Source organism: Macrotis lagotis, chromosome 8, assembly GCF_037893015.1.
Source record: "Macrotis lagotis isolate mMagLag1 chromosome 8, bilby.v1.9.chrom.fasta, whole genome shotgun sequence".
Taxonomy (NCBI): domain Eukaryota; kingdom Metazoa; phylum Chordata; class Mammalia; order Peramelemorphia; family Peramelidae; genus Macrotis; species Macrotis lagotis.
The window spans coordinates 100,136,125-100,154,198 of NC_133665.1; the positions used below are offsets into that span (position 1 = coordinate 100,136,125).

An 18,074-nucleotide genomic window follows, 5' to 3' on the forward strand; every position below is an offset into this window, starting at 1 on the left:
GGAGTCAGGAGTGCCTGAGTTCAAATCTGGCCTCAGATACTTAATAATTACCTGTGTGGCCTTAGGCAAGCCACCTAACCCCATTGCCTTGCAAAAAACTAAAAAAAAAAGTTATCTATGTTTATTGTTAAATGTGTCTGTATTTCAGCAAAAAAGGTTAACAATGTCTTTTATCACATTTTGTGGACAAATATGAAGAAAACTAGGTTGGATGAAAGTATAATTAGATAAGATTCAGAACAAACTCAACTATCCCCTGGGAAAGTTGATTAACAAATAAATACTGGGAGGAAAGAATTTTCAGTCCAGTTTACAAATTTAACGTATACTTTTCTTGTATGGAAAAGTGCTCTTTCTGACTATCCTATGTAGCATTTAAGAATTGGCCTGATGACAGAAAAGGCTGTTGATCAGGTCTCTTGACTAAATAATGTATCTTCCCTTGACTTCTACTTCTCCTATCCATCTGACTACATCTTCTTAGTTTTCCTCAATAATTCAATACTGTAGTTCTACTCCCTAGTGACAAATGTTCTCCAAGGCTCTGCCCTCTTGATGTACTTTCTCCCATGTCAATCTTATTAATAACTATAAATTAAACTACTACTTTACAAATGACCCCAAAATTCAAGCCCCAATTCTACTCTCTCTTGACCTCTGATCTAGATCTTCAACCTTACCATTCTATCACCTACAACTCAACATGTCCTAAACTGAATTAATCATCTTCCCACCCCTGAATATGCCCTTTCTCCCAATATCCCTAATACTGTTTTGATGGCACCACCATCCTTTCTTGTCACCCAAAGTTATCTCTGACTCTTCCCTTCCTCCTCTATTTTCTAACTCTGAAATATTCTCAGTATCTGTTGCCTCCTCTTAACCTTAGTTTAGGTTTCATACATCATACACAAGCCATTATAATAATCTCCTAACTATTCCATTTGATTCTATTCTTATCCCTCTAATTCATCTTTCATGTAGCAGCCAAAATAATCTTCCTCACATAAAGGTCCGACCATGTCACTCCCAGTGGATCCTAAATACCAATAGAAAAAAATGAAATTCCTTAGCATGGTAACACCCTCTCCTCCAATTGGGTTCCAACTTGTCTTTTCCCTTGACAAATTCTCTATTTTAGCCAAACTGGACTTACCGCTCCTTGATCTCATTCTGTCTTCTCTTTCCTTCATGAATTTCAGATTATTTCCCAAGAACTGGATTGTGAGCCTTCTTTATCTTGACTAGTTAAAAAATCTCACTTTATTTAGTACTCATTAATTTCAGAATTAAAAAAAAAGGAAATCCTTTTCTTTCCAAGTTGATCTCAGGTGTCATCTCTTCAATCAAGTCTTCTCTGATTTCCACAGCTAAAAATGATTTTCAAATGTTCCTATAGCACTTCTGATTGATCTCTCCTTTACTTTCATTATAATCTATCTTGAAATATACAAATTGGTTTACATGTTTTAGTACACCAGTAGACTATAACCTTTTTGAGGACAGGAATCATTTTGTTTTCATCTTTGAATCCCCATTACCAAGCACAGAAATGTGCATTTATTATTATAATATATATAACATATATATTATAATAGATGTTGAAGGACAGCTAGGTAGTCCATTGGTAGAGTACTGGCCCCGGAGTCAAGAGGACCTGAGTTCAAATCTGACCTCAGAAACTTGATACTTACTAGTTGTGTAACCTTGGGTAAGTTACTTATCCTCAACGCCTTACAAAAATAAAAAAAGAATAGTAGGTGCTTATATTTAACATGATTATGTATGTATAAACTATATCAGATTGCTTACTGTCTTGAGGAAGGGAGGAAATTTTACAAAAATGTTTAAAACTATTTCTACATGTAATTGGAAAAAATAAATACTATTAAGATTTTAAAAAGAATAATAGATTCTATAAAAGTAAATGCCTTCCTTTAAATTTAAACCATCAGTATTGCAAGATATATGAAAATGATCTGGCAGGTTTATTCAAACAAAATCAAATACTTTAAAAACAAAAAATTTTTTAAAAGCTTAATGTAGACTTAGATTAAATCATGAGAAGGAGCATACCTAGAACTGGACAGTAATAATCATGCTGTCATGGGGCGGCTAGGTGGTGTAGTGGGGTGGCTAGGTGGCGCAGTGGATAAAGCACCGGCCTTGGAGTCAGGAGTACCTGGGTTCAAATCTAACCTCAGACACTTAATAATTACCTAGCCGGGTGGCCTTGGGCAAGCCACTTAACCCCATTGCCTTGAAAAAATCTAAATAAACGTGCTGTCCATTGTATTGTCAGATCTCATCTAATGCTATGTCCAGTCTTTGATCCCATATTTTGAATTAACAGGCCATGCAAGGGTGATCAGGATGGGGTGGGCACTGCAGATGATAATAGTACTAGCTGAAGAAACTATAGCAGATAAGACTTTGAGGGAGACATGATACAGTTGCCCTTAATTTTTGAATTTTATATATGAAAAGAGAGAACAGACTTTGATCTGCTTATCTCAGGGTATAGAACAAGGAATAACAGATGGAAGATACAGGGAATGTAAATTTCAGCTTAAAATAAGAATTTAAAAAAAACAACAATGAGCATCACCTAACAAAGGAATGGGCTATTTCAAAAGGAAATGAGCTACCCCCCCCCCCCAGCACTGTCAGAGCAGAGGCTGGATGTGATAGGGATGCTAGAGCAGAAATTCTGGCATGAGTTATGAGGTTGGCATATATAATCTCTAAGGTCCCTGCCAAATCTAAGGTGTGCTAATTTGATGCCCTAGATAAAAGGGGGGAGGGCAGCTGCCCCAGGGGATGAAGGGAGAGGAGATAGATATGTGTTGCAATAAGAGGCAGAGAGGTCAGAAGTTAAGTCAAACCTCCAGACCACAAAATGTTAGAATGTGCTACTCCAAGGAAGTATGTAGATTCTTCTCAGGAAACATCTAAGAAAAATGTCAGTGATTAACTCTGCCTGTGTTGGCCTTGAATATTACTGCCTGGATCCAGGAGAAAGAGCTAGCTACGGATTCTAAGGTTTCAATGAAAAAAAAAATAAAGGTGTCCTTCAGAATTTTAAGCAACTGAAGGAGGAGCCACATGGTACTTCCTTTTTGTATGTGAGACACAATCTTCAGCCCAGCTTCTCCTTGGGTAAAGAGGAGGGACAAGCTCGAAGGAATTTACAATGCAATGACCTTCATAGCTTCCTCCCAAGCACTTCACAGCTCAGATACAAGAATATAGGCTTCGAGAGTCTAGTAAATGTCTCTCTCACACACCTGCTAGGGACACAAGGAATCCAAAGGGAAGTGTGGGAAAGACAATTGGGACCTTTCAGCTTGAATGAAGCCTTCCTGGCCTCCATGACAACCCACTGGAATTCACTCTCCCCCCTGTCTCCACAGCAACTCCTAGGATTACCCTCTGGAGTCTCTATGGTAACCTCAGAACTCTCCTAACTCTTTATCAGTTTCCATGGTAATCTCCAGAATTCCTCACTCTATCCCAGAAACAGTTGTCATAGCAACTTTTGGGATTACCTGATCTCCACCCCCCCAAATATTGGTTTCCATGACAACCCTCAGCTTCAATCCCCACCCCTGGGATGGATGCCATGGTAACTCTTCCAAAAGGGAAAAGGGGAAGAAATCATCATGTAGGATTTAGGACTAGAAAAGATTACTTAGCTCACACTTCCCCACACTTTACACATGAGGAAACCAAGGCCCAAAGAAGTTAAATCATCTTCTCAAGATGTCTCTGATGGAATCTTTTTGGGGAGGGCAGTCAGAACAATGGCAACAGGAATCCCAGAACTGTGTCTGTCAGCTGGAAAAGCCTCTAAAGATTATCTTGTTCTGGAGCAGTGAGTTGGTGCAGCAGATAGAGCACCAGCCCAGCAGTCAGGAGGACCTGAGTTCAAATCTGACCTCACTAACAATAATTAGCTAGCTGTGTAACCTTGGGCAAGTCACTTAACCCCACTGCCTTGCAAAAATTCTAAAAAAAAGGAAAGATTATCTTGTTCTAGTCTCACCCATAACTTTGTTATAGATAGAAAAAAAATTGAAGTTCACATAAGAAACTGATCCTCCCTAGGTAGAGGATGAGTAGCAAGGCTAGAACCCAAGTTTCTAGACTTCCCTGCTAGGATTTTTTTTCCCTTCTCCCTCCCTCCTCCAGTCACTGTAAGTGGCTTCCTCTTCAGTTCACTTCTACAGACATTCCCAAGTCCCTTCCATCTGCATGTCCATTCATTCATTCATCTTCACTTTGATTCTGAGAGGATGTAACCTCTAGCCTCCACTGCAACACATTCAAAGGAATCCTAATCCCACATTTCATTGAAAGAGAAAGGGAGATGTGGGCATGAATGATTATCATAATTGATGGGGCTTTTGAGAGCATCTAATCCACTGTTACAGACATCTTTTCAGAGAAGAATGAGATTCAGAGCTTAAATGACCTAAAGTCACACAGGTAGCAAGTTTGAAACCTGCTCAAATCATGGTTCTGCTACTTCTTACTTACATGACCTTGGGTAAAGGACTTACCCTTCTGGAGTTCTAATGCCTCATCTATAAAATCAAAGAATTAGACTACACTGTCTCTCAAAGACTCACAATCTTGAAAAGTAAGGTCCTTTCTTTCCTAATAGTGGATTTGAGATTTGAACCCAGGTCCTCTGCCTCCAAAAATCTATATGCTGTTTCTCCACCACCCTGCTCATGCCAGGTTTATGAGTCAGTCTCAACAAAAGGTGTGAACATCTGCTTTCAATGTGCACAGGGAAAAAGCACCCAAAAGGAAACCACCTACCCCCAAGGTCTCTCACTAAATTGCCCCTCTCAAGAAGAAATTCATCCATCTCCCTTTTAATCCTTTCTGAAGACCACAGTTAAGATGCAAAGTCTTTGCCTGGAAAAGAGTAATACATTAACATTGGCTACATTAACTGGGAGCAAGGCTCAGAAAATAGAATAGGAGCTTTTTGATTGGGCAATAGGCTGAGTCTTAAGATTGTTGGTTTTTTCAAGCCATTTCCCAATTGACAAATGGTCAAAGGATATGAAAAGGCAATTTGCAGATAAGGAATCAAAGCAATCCATAGTCAGATGAAAAAGTGATCTAAATCATTGCTGATTAGAGAAATCCAAATTAAAGTAACTCACCTCACACCTCTCAAATTGGCCAAAATGACCAGAAATGACAACGATCAATGTTAGAAAGGATGTGGAAAATCTGGGATACTAATGCATTGTGGGTGGAACTCTGAATTGATCCAACCTTTCTGGAGAGCAATTTGGAATTATGCTAAAAGGGCAATAAAAATGTGCATACCCTTTGATCCAGCAATATCACTACTGGGCTATACCCTGAAAAGATCATGATAAAGGGTAAAAACATCACTTGTACAAAAATATTCATAGCAGCACTATTTGTGGTGGCAAAGAATTGGAAATCAAGGAGATGTCCATCAATTGGGGAATGGCTAAACAAACTGTGGTATAGGTATGTTATGGAACACTATTGTTCTATTAGAAATCCAGAGGGATGGGATTTCAGAGAAGCCTGGAAAGACTTGCATGAACTGATGCTGAGCGAAGTGAGGAGAACTGGAAGAACATGAGTTCTTCTAACAACAGCATGAGGATGATGATCAACCTTAATGGACCTGCTCATTCCATCAGTGCAATAATCAGTGGAAATTTTAGGGTATCTGTTATGGAGAATACCATGTGTATCCAGAGAAGGAACTGTGGGGTTTAAACAAAGATCAAAAATTATTACCTTCAATTTTTTTTAAAGTTGTCTTAGATACTACATAATTTTGCTATCTCTAATACTGTACTTCTTCCTCAAGGATATTTTTTTTTCTCTCAACACATTCAATTTTGTTCAATGCATAGCATGAAAGCAATTTAAAGATTATTAGATTGCCTTCTGTGAGAGTGAGAGGGGAGGGAAGGGAAGGTGGGGGAAAATTGTAAAATTCAAAACCTTATAAAAATGATAGGAAGAAACTACTATTATATATAATTGGAAAACAAATCATTGTATATAATCAGGGAAAAAAAGAGATTGTTGGTTTTTTGCTTTGGTTTTTTTTTTTTGTTTGTTTTTTTGAGGAGGGTGGAATTCAGGAATGAGAAGGCCCCTCTCTGACCTCAATACCCACCAACTGATCCCTTCTCTCTGGCCATAAAGCAAGCTGAAGTGGTTTGGGGGAAAGGAAGAGAAATCATAGGATCACAAAATCTCAGAATACCAACATTCCAAAATGAGTCCTGAGGTCATTTAGTCATCTAGATAGCTACTACTTTGAATAAGTTATCATTTCTGCCTCTGCCTGGACACTGCTAGTGAGAGCCAAGCCATGGCTCCCCAAGGTTTTATATATTTTGCTTTTATACAGTTTTATCTTCTATTTTTGTCTGGTTCTTATCTGAGTTGAAGCTTAGATATCATCTAATCTGGTGGTGTCAAATTCATATAGAAACAAGACTTAGAAAACTACAAATTAACATTATCTATGTTGTATTATGGGGACAGCTAGGTGGCGCAATAGTTATAATGCTAAACCTGGAGTCAGGAAGACATTCCAGAGTTCAAATCTAGCCTCATTCACTTACTAGCTGTGAGACTCCTGGCAAGTCATTTAACTCTAATTGACTCATCTGTAAAATGAGCTGGAAAAGAAAATGGCAATCCCCTCCAGGATCTTTGCAAAAAAAAAAACACACTCAAATGGGGTCACAAAGTATTACACAAGACTGAAAAACAACCAAACAAATAGTATATTCTATTTTGCTTTATTTTGTTAAATGTTTCCCATTTATGTTTTAATCTAGTTCAGGTTATTCTAAGAAATTCTGGTTTGTGAGTGAGTTTGATACCTCAGATCTAGTACAATCTCCTTATTTTAAATATGAGGAAAAAGACTCCCAGAAAAAAAGAGTAACCTGTCTACAGTCACAAAGGTGGTAAGGAGCCAAGCTAGAATGGGAGTGAAGGAGAATAAGGTAGAATTCCTGAGGGCTGAGGTTTGGCCAGAACCACAAGGAGTTCTCTCCTTTTATGGAGACCCTTGTTTCCTCCTGAACCCACTCCTTCCTTCAAACACTAAGGGCCTTGGACCTCAAGTATCTGCTAGGAAAACTAGTCTTTGATTTCCCAGTACATGGAATGTTCCTATCATAGTCTTCAATCTAGCCTTATCATCCAGGATCACAGTAGTTAGAGCTGGAAGGACCTTAGAGATGACCTAGTCTAGCTCCCTGCTTACAGAAAAACAGTACATATAGCCCAAAGTTGACTTGGCTAATATCTCAGTGGGAACTGGCATTCAAAGTCAATCCAATTAAAAAAAAGTCCCCTTCCTTCCAGATCTAGCTAAGGTCTCATCTCTTCCAAGAAACCTTTGAAGCTCTTTGTTTGGATCTCTTCCTCACCTTTATGACACTGGAGCTTGCATTTTTATTATCCCAAGATCTTAGGTGACTGCCCTGTGACTTCTTTCCTCATTCCAAACATCCACACCTACTGTCCCCAGCCATATGGCTTCCTAGCATATTCAGGCCCCTTCTAAGGCACTTAACCCATAGTAGACACTAGAATTACTTTGCATCTCATCCCTCTTCCTACATAAGGAATCTGAATCTCATCTAAACTTTGTATTTCTCTTAGCACAAAGCTCTCTATGCACAAGAAAGCTGCTTGATCACTGTTAGATGAATTAAAATTGAAGCCTCCACATCATATGATGTTTTCCCACTTGGGATATTTCCTCATGTAAATATAGAGTCATTGCTGATTTCTCCTGGTAGAGACAAAAGAACAGAAATAGAAAACACTGTGTAAAGTGCTTAGAAATCTCTAGAAACGTTGCCACTCCACCCAAAGAAACACAAGTTAATAGATACTATCCCACTCCTTATTGTTTCATATTTTTTCCCAAAGAAGAAAATATAAAGTTAAGATGGTCAAGTGACAGCATAACTAAGAAGTAGCTGCCTTCCAGGGTACTGGATCAAGATGATGACTAAAGAGTATTTACTCCAAAAAATTGAACCAATTTCCATGTTGACTCAACTCTGATGGGGATGGTCCAGCCATGGAGACTGGAGACAGCCAGTCACACCTATCTCAACCCACTTGTCCTGGATGAGCAGTGAAGCATCTTTAAAACCAACCATCCCAATCTTGCAGGCCTCAGCAAATTCTTACTAGGGCAAAACCACTACTCAGAAAGAAAACTATAGCACATAAAAAACTGTTCTTAGAATCAGGGAGAGCAGAGTCAGTTTTCACTTCTGAAACATAAGAGTATTTAACCTTGGGCCAACCTTGCCCAAGCTCTCAATGCAAACTTTCTGAGCCTGTAATATATAAGTTGTAGAGCAACAATTGATCTGTATTGGTAAAGGTAGTTTCCATACCAAGGACTCCTCCATAATATCAGTAATAATGATAATGATAGTTAGCATTATATAGTGTTATGATTTACAAGGCACTTTATATCTTATCACATTTGATGCTCAAAACAAGCCTGTAGTAAGTGCTTTTATTATCCTCATTTTACAGGTGAAGAAACTGAGGTTGAAAGAGATTGAAGGAGAGGAAGGAGTGAACTCTAAGAATGGGAAACAGACTATGCAAAAGCTTGGAATTTGTGTTCTCACCCCTCACCCACCCCCTGCCCCCCCCCAAATTATTTAGTATTTACCAAATATGCATTTTGTATGTAAAGATAAATATTATTTTTCTTGTCCAGGGTTGCACAGCTATTAAGTATCTAAGCCAGGATTTAAACTCAGGTCTTCTTCACTCCCAGTCAGGTATTTTTACCATTATATCACCTAAGTGCCCCTCAATGAAATCATACTTTTATAATAAAATTAAAAAAATTAAATGCTAATAGAGTATTAGTTCCTTGAGGGAAGAATCTTTTAGAAAGATTTTATTTATTGAGTTTTATGTTTTTTTCCTTAATCTTGCTTCTTGAGGGAAGTATCTTATGAGATTACAAAACACTCATTCACTCTGTTTTAGGGAGTTGAGCTAGCATCAGACATTGGTGATGGGAGGGAGGTAGAAAAGTGACCTGTTTCTTTGAAAGGATGAGTCTGCCATGTGCTCTCTCTTTAGCTCCTTCATATCTGGTCACCTGCTCTGTTCCTGGAAAGGAAACTCTTCTCTTGTGTCAACAGGGACCTGATATCTCCCTTGGCGTCCTCCCCAATTCTTCCCAAATCTCTCAACCTACTTCCTGATGTCTCACTTTAACCTACCTTGCTGCACTAAGAATAGCAATATGTCTCTTTTCCTTATGCTTCAAGGTCTATATAGTTTCTTTATTCTCTTTCTATCTCTCTGAACAACTTGAATATGAAGCAGCATGGTAAAATGAAAAGAATGGTGACTTTGAAGTCAGAAGGGGCTGGGTTCTATATCACTCTGTGTGATCTTGGGAAAATCACTTCAGTTCTCTGGTCTTGGGTCCTCATCTGTAAAATGAGAATTATTTTATTTTATTTTGCTTTTCCTATTTTTTATTTTTTTCTGTATTACTTTATTTTCCCCAATTTCATGTAAAAAAATTTTAACCTTCATCTTAAAAAATTGAGTTCCAAATTCTCTCCTTCTCTTTCTCCTGAAAGCCTCCTCAGAAGGCAAGCAATTTGATACACATTATGTATGTGGAGTTATACAAAACAGTTTCATATTAGCCATGCTGTAAAAGAAAATAGACAAAAAATAACCAAGAAAAATTTAAAAAGTAAAAACGTATGCTCTGATCCGCATTCAGATTTCATCCATTCTTTCACTCAAAGTAGATAGCATTTTCCAACATAAATCTTTGGAAGTGCATTGTATCATTATATGGCTAAGAATAGCTAAATTATTCACAGTTGATAGCTAAGTTATTCACAGTTGATCGTCATTACTCTGTGCAATGTTCTGGTTCTACTCACATCACTTTGCATCAATTTGTATAAATCTTCAAAGAATTATTTTAGATGGCCTTCTGAAATCTAAATCTGTACTCCTTCAGTGATCCATCAACAATCCTTTTTCTCTTCTGAATTTCTTAATGTGAGTTCCCCTAAAAGTCTATATTTGACCCTCTTCAATTCAACAATCATTTATTAAGCACCAACAATATGCTAGGCTCTGGAGACAGAAAAGCAAATAAAAACCAATCCCTTCCTTCAGGGAGCTTACATTCTGTTTTTCTTGGGGGAGATGTTAAGTGGAGAAAAATAATATTTATCTTTACATACAAAATGCATTTTTGGTAAATACTAAATAATTTTTGGGGGGCCGGGGGGTGAGATCACAAATTCCAAGCTTTTGCATAGTCTGTTTCCCATTCTTAGAGTTCACTCCTTCCTCTCCTTCAAATCTCATAATCACTTGTTTCCTTCAAAACTTACATAAGAACCTGATCCTTCCAGCAACTAATGACCCCCCTTCAAAATTATCTTATATTCCATTTTTCATATACTTATGTGAGTGTGATAACTTCCCCCCAGAAAGTTCTTTGAAGGCAAGAATTGTTTCCTTTCTGTCTTTGCATCACCAGAACCTCTCAAAATGGCCTGGTAGGTAAGGGCTTAATAAATACTTGCTGATGCAACAGGATCATAGGATCTTAGATCTAGAAAGAGAAGAATCACAGAATTTAAGAGTTAGAAGGTATCTTATAAGTTCTCTAGTTCAACTCATCTATAAAAGATATTGTCATTATAACATCCCATTGAGTAGATATTCAGCATCTATTTGAAGATTCCAAAGAAATAGAACCTATTACCTCTTGATATATCCCATTCCACTTTTGAACAGCTCTAAGCATTCCTTATGTCCAGGTTAAATTTACTAAGTACAAGGCACTCTACTAAATTTTAGTGACACAAATCCAAAAAGCAAGAAAATCTCTGCCCTTAAGAGTTTACCTTCTAGTAATGGAAAGATAACACCCATAGGGAAGTATTGTTCAGAGGGAGATTTTTTTGGAAATCACCTAGATAAGGTCAATATGGTCAATATGGAGACTACCTTTTATTCCCAGATTTACCTTTGGAGTCAAACAGGAGTCTAATCCTAATTAATCCCTCCTCCACAGGACAGCCCTTCATATACAAGAAGACTGCTATGGTAATCCTTCCAGTCTTTTTTCCCCAGGCTGAATATACTTTCACCAGATGAAGATCTCAGAGGCTCTCCAGTCATATGCTCATAAATCAAGAGGTGAAAGAGACCTCAGAGGCCGCTATCCTACCCCTTTAAAAGATGACAATTGAGGATTAGCATTGCATTTTTAAATAAAAAATTTTTATTTAAGGCAATGGGGTTAAGTGACTTGCCCAAGGTCACACAGCTAGGCAATTATTAAGTGTCTGAGTCTGGATTTGAACTCAGATCCTCCTGACTCCAGGGCCAGTACTCTATCCACTGTCACTTAGCTGCCCCTAGCATTGCATTTTAAGAAGGCAATTTGCCCTATTGCCTTGCAAAAAAAATCCTAAAAAATTAAATAAAAATAAATAAAAATAAAAGAAGTTATATTCAAGGTTGCAGGTGGTGCAGTAGATAGAGCACCAACTTGCTTTTGTGATAATTTCATCCTTCGGAAGGGAAGGAACTAATAAGAAGAAATTCTATTCTAATTATGATTCTCAGTAACAAAAAAGGAACTGGTTGCTTAAGAATGAAATGGTGGAAACTTTGGGAGAAGTGAGTACTCAATCCTAGAGTATGGGATGGAGAAGAAAAGAAAATCTGGGCATATTTTGACCTATACTCTAGATTTTTGGAAAGCAGATTTCAAAAAGTTCAGAGGAAATCCAGTTATAATCACATAGATTATAATGCTTCAGAAAAAAATCACTCCAAGAAAGATAGGAGATCCTCAAGAAATGAAATTCTGAAGACAGAGAAAGAGGGAAATAACTCCAATAAGGAGTTAAAAATAGAAGATGTTTAAAAAGACAAATGTGGATGCACAGGGAGTTCATCAATCAACTTAGATTTTAAAAATAAATGTAGACAAAATAGAAACTAGGTCAAAAAACAGGAGGTGAATATGAGGGTATCCTGTTTTAAAAAAAAGTACCAGGAATACTAATGCTCAAAATGAACTGAGCCTGGAGAGCAAAGCCAAAAATAATAAAAAAGGGGAATTTTTATTTAGTTATATTGAGTAAAAAGGAAGAATGAAAGAAGAGAGTAGATGGGATAGTTGACATTAGAGAGAAATAAAAAAAATTTCTATTATCTCTGCAAATGAGCATGATTTTAACATATCAAAATGGAAGAACAAAAATGAATAAGAGAATCAATACCCAAGATAATTTAGAAGATAATAAGAGAACATCTAGCCTCTGCAAGTCACTTGACTTTCAGAAACTACATCCTTGGGTCCTGAAGGAATTTGTAGATGTGGCTTCTATGTCACTCTGAGGTATTGGAAAGGCTATGGAAAATGGGAGAGATATCAAAAGATTTGAGGACAAATGTCCCAATTTTCAAAAATGAAATAGAACAAAATCAGAAAACTACTGACCAATGAGCTTGAAATTGATTGCTAGGAAAAATCTAGAATAGTTCATCAAAGAGATGGTTAGCAAATAGTTGAAAGAAGAATCAGTGTGGGCTGGCTAGGTAGCGTAGTGGAGAGCACCAGCCTTGGAGTCAGGAGTACCTGAGTTCAAATCTGACCTCAGACACTTAATAATTACCTAGCTGTGTGGCCTTGGGCAAGTCACTTAACTCCATTGCCTTGCAAAAAAAACCTTAAAAATATTTTAAAAATTTTTAAAAGTGGCTTCATTAAGAGTAAGTCATATCTAATCTCATTCCTTTTTTTTTACAAGATCACTAGTTGCCAAGGGGGAATTTATGGATATTGTTTACCTAGATTTCAGTAAAGCTTTAAATGATTTCATACTATTATTATGGAAAACATGGAGAAAGACAGCTGGGTAGCACAGTGGATAAAGCAACAACTCTGGAGTCAGGAGAACCTAAGTTCAAATTCAGTCTCAGACATTTAATACTTAGTTCTATGACCTTGGGCAAGTCACTTAATCCCATTGCCTTGCAAAAGAAAGAAAGAAAAAAGAAAGAAAGAAAGAAAGAAAGAAAGAAAGAAAGAAAGAAAGAAAGAAAGAAAGAAAGAAAGAAAGAAAGAAAGAAAGAAAGAAAGAATGGAGAGCTGCAGATTAGATATTAATACAGTGGTATGGTTGGACTCAGATTTACTAAATGTTGACATGTTGAATTACCTAAGGGATCTATGCTTGACCCTGTACTGTTTGACATTTTTTACCAATAACTTGGTCTAGCCAGCACAGTGATTGACAAAGTTAGAATCCAATAAGATCTTGAGATGCTAGACTTGCGCTGTGTTGAATCTAATCAGGTGAATTTCAGCACAGATAAATGTAAAATCTTGTGCTTCAGAAGGAAAAAAAAAACTTCATTAGATATAAGATGAGAGAGATATGAGTAAGCAATTGTTTTAAAAAGATATGGTGATATTAACAGATTTAAGTACAATATGAGTCTGCAAAATCACCAACAAATTGATCTTAGGCTACATGATTTGGGGCCTAAATTCCAAGCATTCAAAGGTGATCATCCCATTATAATGATAGTCTCATTTGTCCTTAATTTGGATGAAGTTGGAGTACTGGGTTCATTTCTGGGTTTAAGAATAATATTAGTAAGCTGAAAAACAAAACATGCAGAGGAAGGCAACCAAGATGATAAAGGGCCTGGGGTCCATGTCACATAAGAACTGACTGAAGAAACTGGAGATGTCTAATTTTGACTAAACTTTTAAGGGAACATTATAGTTGTCTTCAATTATATAAAAGTTATCATGTGGTGGAGGTACTAGTCTTACTTTGTTAGGTTCTAGAGGTCAGAACCATAATCAGTTCTTTCATCAGAATGGGTGGAAGTTGCAAAGTAGTAAATTCCTAATGATTAATGCTATTCAAAATTGGAATAGGCTGCTTAGGAAATAACACCTTCTTATAAGTTTTTAAGTAGGGGCTGGATGATCACTTGTTGAGTATATTCACATATGGGCAGGACTAGATAAATGCTGAGATCCTTTCCAACTTTCAAATTCTGTAATTCTGTAAGTGGCAGAGCTAGAATTGGTACATAGGTGGTCTGGTTTCAAACCCAGCAATCTTTCCTCTATATAAGATCCCCTTCCCCCATTAAATCACACATAGCATTTAGTTTATTCTTCTCTAGGGGCAACAAGGGGTGCAGGGTATAGAGTCCTGGACTGGAAGTCAAGAAAATCTGAGTTCAAATATGACTTCAGATACTTACTAGCTGGACAAGTCACTTGATCCCTATTTTGCCTCAGTTCCTCCTCTGTAAAATGGGGACACAATGAAGAATGAAAAGACAAGCCACTCCAACGTCTGCATGGACAAAAGCTGGACATAAGTCCAACTAGAGCTGGACATGACTGAACAACAACAATGATTCTCATGTAACTTTATGTTATAGTTATCTGTATTTCTGCTATATCCTTGCTCTCATCACCCTTTACCTGGACTATTGCAATAGTTTAATTGGTCTCCCTGCCAAGTCGTTTCATTCTTCCAATTCTTTCTCCACATAACTGCCAAATTGTTATTACTAAAGTGTACCTTTTCATCTCAAGACTATGTTTCATTTATCCTGACAGTTTACTGTAACTCTTTTGGAGACAAGCACACAATTTGGCATATGGTTCATTACACAGTGGGATTTAATAAATGTTTGTGAAATAAATGAATGAACAAATGAATGAATAGTGCAACCCTGAACAAAAGAAACAAGAGATCTACCTTGTACTATTCTCCAATCCCCCAGACTTCTAATTACTTTCTTTCTTGGAATGAAGTCAAGCCCTTCCTCCAAATAACTCCACCCAGGCAGTGACCCCTCCAAGTTCAAAGTTCTCACATTAACATAGTTCTTATTTTTATAGCATACATTTCTCTAGCCCTTTAAACTTTACAGAGAATTTTCTTCTCAAGATCCTTGTGAAGGAAGTAAAGTATTATTAACTACATTTTATGGATGAGGAAACTCATAGGTCACCACGAAAAAAAGAGGTAATGTCCTAAAAATTGAGAGTAAATAATAACAGATGGATAGTCCATCTGCTGGGCTGCACAGTGATACCTACAGAATTTTTAAAAAACCTAGAAGAAGGTCTTCACCATGTTGCATAGATTAGTTAAGAAGGAAACATATGAACAAATATCATGGAGAATGAGAAGTCATGGTTGGGTTGCTATTTATACCGCAAGCAGATCTATCAAGTTAACAAACATTTATTAAACCCCTACTGGGTGCAAGGAATTACCCTAGCAATATAAATTATGAAAGGCAAAAGAGAGGCTGTGCTCTTGAGGAACCCAGAGGAAGGCATCATGCAAAGAACTATCAAAGAACAAATGAGGGAAATGTCATCTAGATAGTGACCTGTCAGTAGTCAAAAAGCTCACTAGTAACCAATCAACAAACATTTACTGTTAACTCCTAGGTCAGTGTTCTCTCCATCACACCACAAGGCTAACACACACACACATACACATACACATACACACACACACACACACACACACACACACACACACAATCTCAAAGAATTTACTTTAATGCCTAAAATTCATTCATTTAATAAACATTACATCAAGAACTCATTATTTGCATGAAATCCAGGAGTAGAAAATGACTGGAAATTCCTATCCCAAGGCCTGGTTCCTTCAAATTGCCCTCCTGTTTGGTCCAGTTTGGGGGCTTGGGGAGGGAGGAGGGAGAACAAAAACAAAAAAAAAAAACATTGCCCCTTGCCCATTTCCACTGTGTCTGCTGGAAGAAGTGGGGAATCATATGAGTAAGACTCAGAAATCTCAAGTTCTCCCAGTTGAGATGGGGCATCAGGGAGGGAAGGGGCAGAACAGAACAGGGAAGGAAAGAGAAACAGATGGGGTAGGGGATAGGGAGGAGGAGGAGGAGGTCTCACCTGGATCTCAGATTTAGCCCCATCTGCTTCCACACCCAAGAAGAGCCACACCCCAGACTGGGAAAACAGGTTTGTATCTACAGCTAGCCAGCTCCCCAGGAGGGTGACATCACTGCCTCTTGGGGGTAGGGGGAGGGCACTGGGTAGGAGAAAGAGCTCAGGTTTGCTCTTCAATTGCCCACCAGCCTGAGGGAGGAAGAAGGAAGAATCACAGGAAAGGAAAGAAAATAAAATGCTGGACAACAGAAGCTAGGGTCTAGAGTTAGGGCCAGAAAGCAACCAGACCTAGGATCCAGATTCCACTGCAAACTCAAGATTTGAGTTTGCTTTTTGATAAGGCAGGATTGCTGGCCCTGAGACCCCAGAGCTGCAAGGGACCTTCCCCTGGAGGCCACCTGCTCCAACACCATCTTTTACAAAGGAGCAAATTAAGACCCATATTCCAAATTGAGGAATAGTATTTATCCAAGATCACATACCAATTTATTAGCAAAGCAAGGACTAGGACTCAGGTCTCATTAATCCTGGCCAAGGGCTAGGTCTATAAACAATCCCCTTCCCTCCACATCAGTTAACACCACTGACTTTTCCCTGAGTACTGTGGCTTTGATAAAGGAAAACATATTAAACAATAAATCACCCAGGCAGTTAGGAGGGTACAGCACTGGACTGGAAAGTCAGAAAGTCAAATATTATCTACTAGTTTTAACTGCTCCTAGGCAAGTCACCTTTCAATCTCAGTTTCCTTCCTCAGTTCCTCGCAGTACCTACTTTGCAGGGTTGTTTTGAGGATCAAATATGATAACTATGAAATGTCCTCCATAAATGTGAAATTGCTTTATAAATTCTAACTTTAGAGGATGGATTTAAGTAAAATTTTTACAATCTCAAGTGGACCCATCTCCCCTCAAACCAGGGGAGGGGGCAAAGTTTCCACCATCCTCCTCAGAGCTCCCAGGACATGGAAGGGGTTTGGTTGTCAGGGCCAGTTTCCTCCTGCCCTCCAGCCAGTCTGTGCTGGTCTAGGGCAGGAAGGATGGGCCTGGCCAGGCCCTATCCCAGTAAACATTTCCTCTCTCCTCCCTCCCCAAGTCTGCTCAGGTCTCCTGCATCACAGGATTCATATCCTGGTTTTGTTTCCTAAGCCTTGAGGCCCCAGAAGCCCAGCTCCTGTCTGAAAGAAACCAGGCTTTCAAACTCCCTGGACTCCACCTCCCCAAATCTATGCCACAAAATCTCCAGGGGTCCCAAAACTCCTGAAATCATGACCAATTTTCTCCTCTCTTCCCAAGAAATCTCCCCAATCCCAGGCAACCATTCCTCTTTTTCCTCCAAGCACCAATTTAAACTTTCCTGTCTGAGGGAATTAAGTCTGGTGGATTTTAAGTCAAAAGGCTTGGATTTGAATCCCAACTCTATAGGATTTTAAGCAAATCACTTCCCCAACTCTGCCTTTTTTCTCTACTATGCAGTAAAGGGGCTAGAATCAATGATCTGGAATCAGTGATGAGCCTTTCTCACTCTTTATCTTCCTCACATTTTATCTTAAAGATAAATGGAAAAGCAAAACTTAGCATATGCAACCAGAGATGACAGTATTTGCAGAACAAATATAATGTGAAAAGCACTAGGAAGACCTCTCTCCTACCATCTTATCACAGTGCCTGAGATTCCACCCTTAGGGTCTCACCATTATTAACTCTAATTTATACAATACTTTAAAATTTACAGAGTATATTTCTCCCCAACTACCTCTTAACATCCAAGAAAGATAACTGATGGACTCTTGTGTAAAGAATGAAGTATGCTTTTTGTGCTAACTTTATTTTTCTTGGTTGTTTTTGTTAATTTTTTTTGCAACATGGTTTGTATGGAAATATGTTTTACATGATTTCACATGTATAATTAACATTATATTGTTTGCTTTCTCAGTGGGTATGGGAAAAGTTGGTGGAAGGAGAGAATTCGGAACTCAAAAATTTTTTTAAATTAATGTTAAAAATAAATGGCCTTTTGCGGG

General features: G+C 38.1%; 1 protein-coding gene across 2 annotated transcripts in view; it reads right to left on the reverse strand.

Annotated features, from left to right (window-relative positions):
• Nucleotides 1-18,074, reverse strand: part of NBEAL2 (neurobeachin like 2) — a 150,825-nt gene that overhangs the window by 106,915 nt on the left and 25,836 nt on the right. The window lies entirely within an intron of this gene.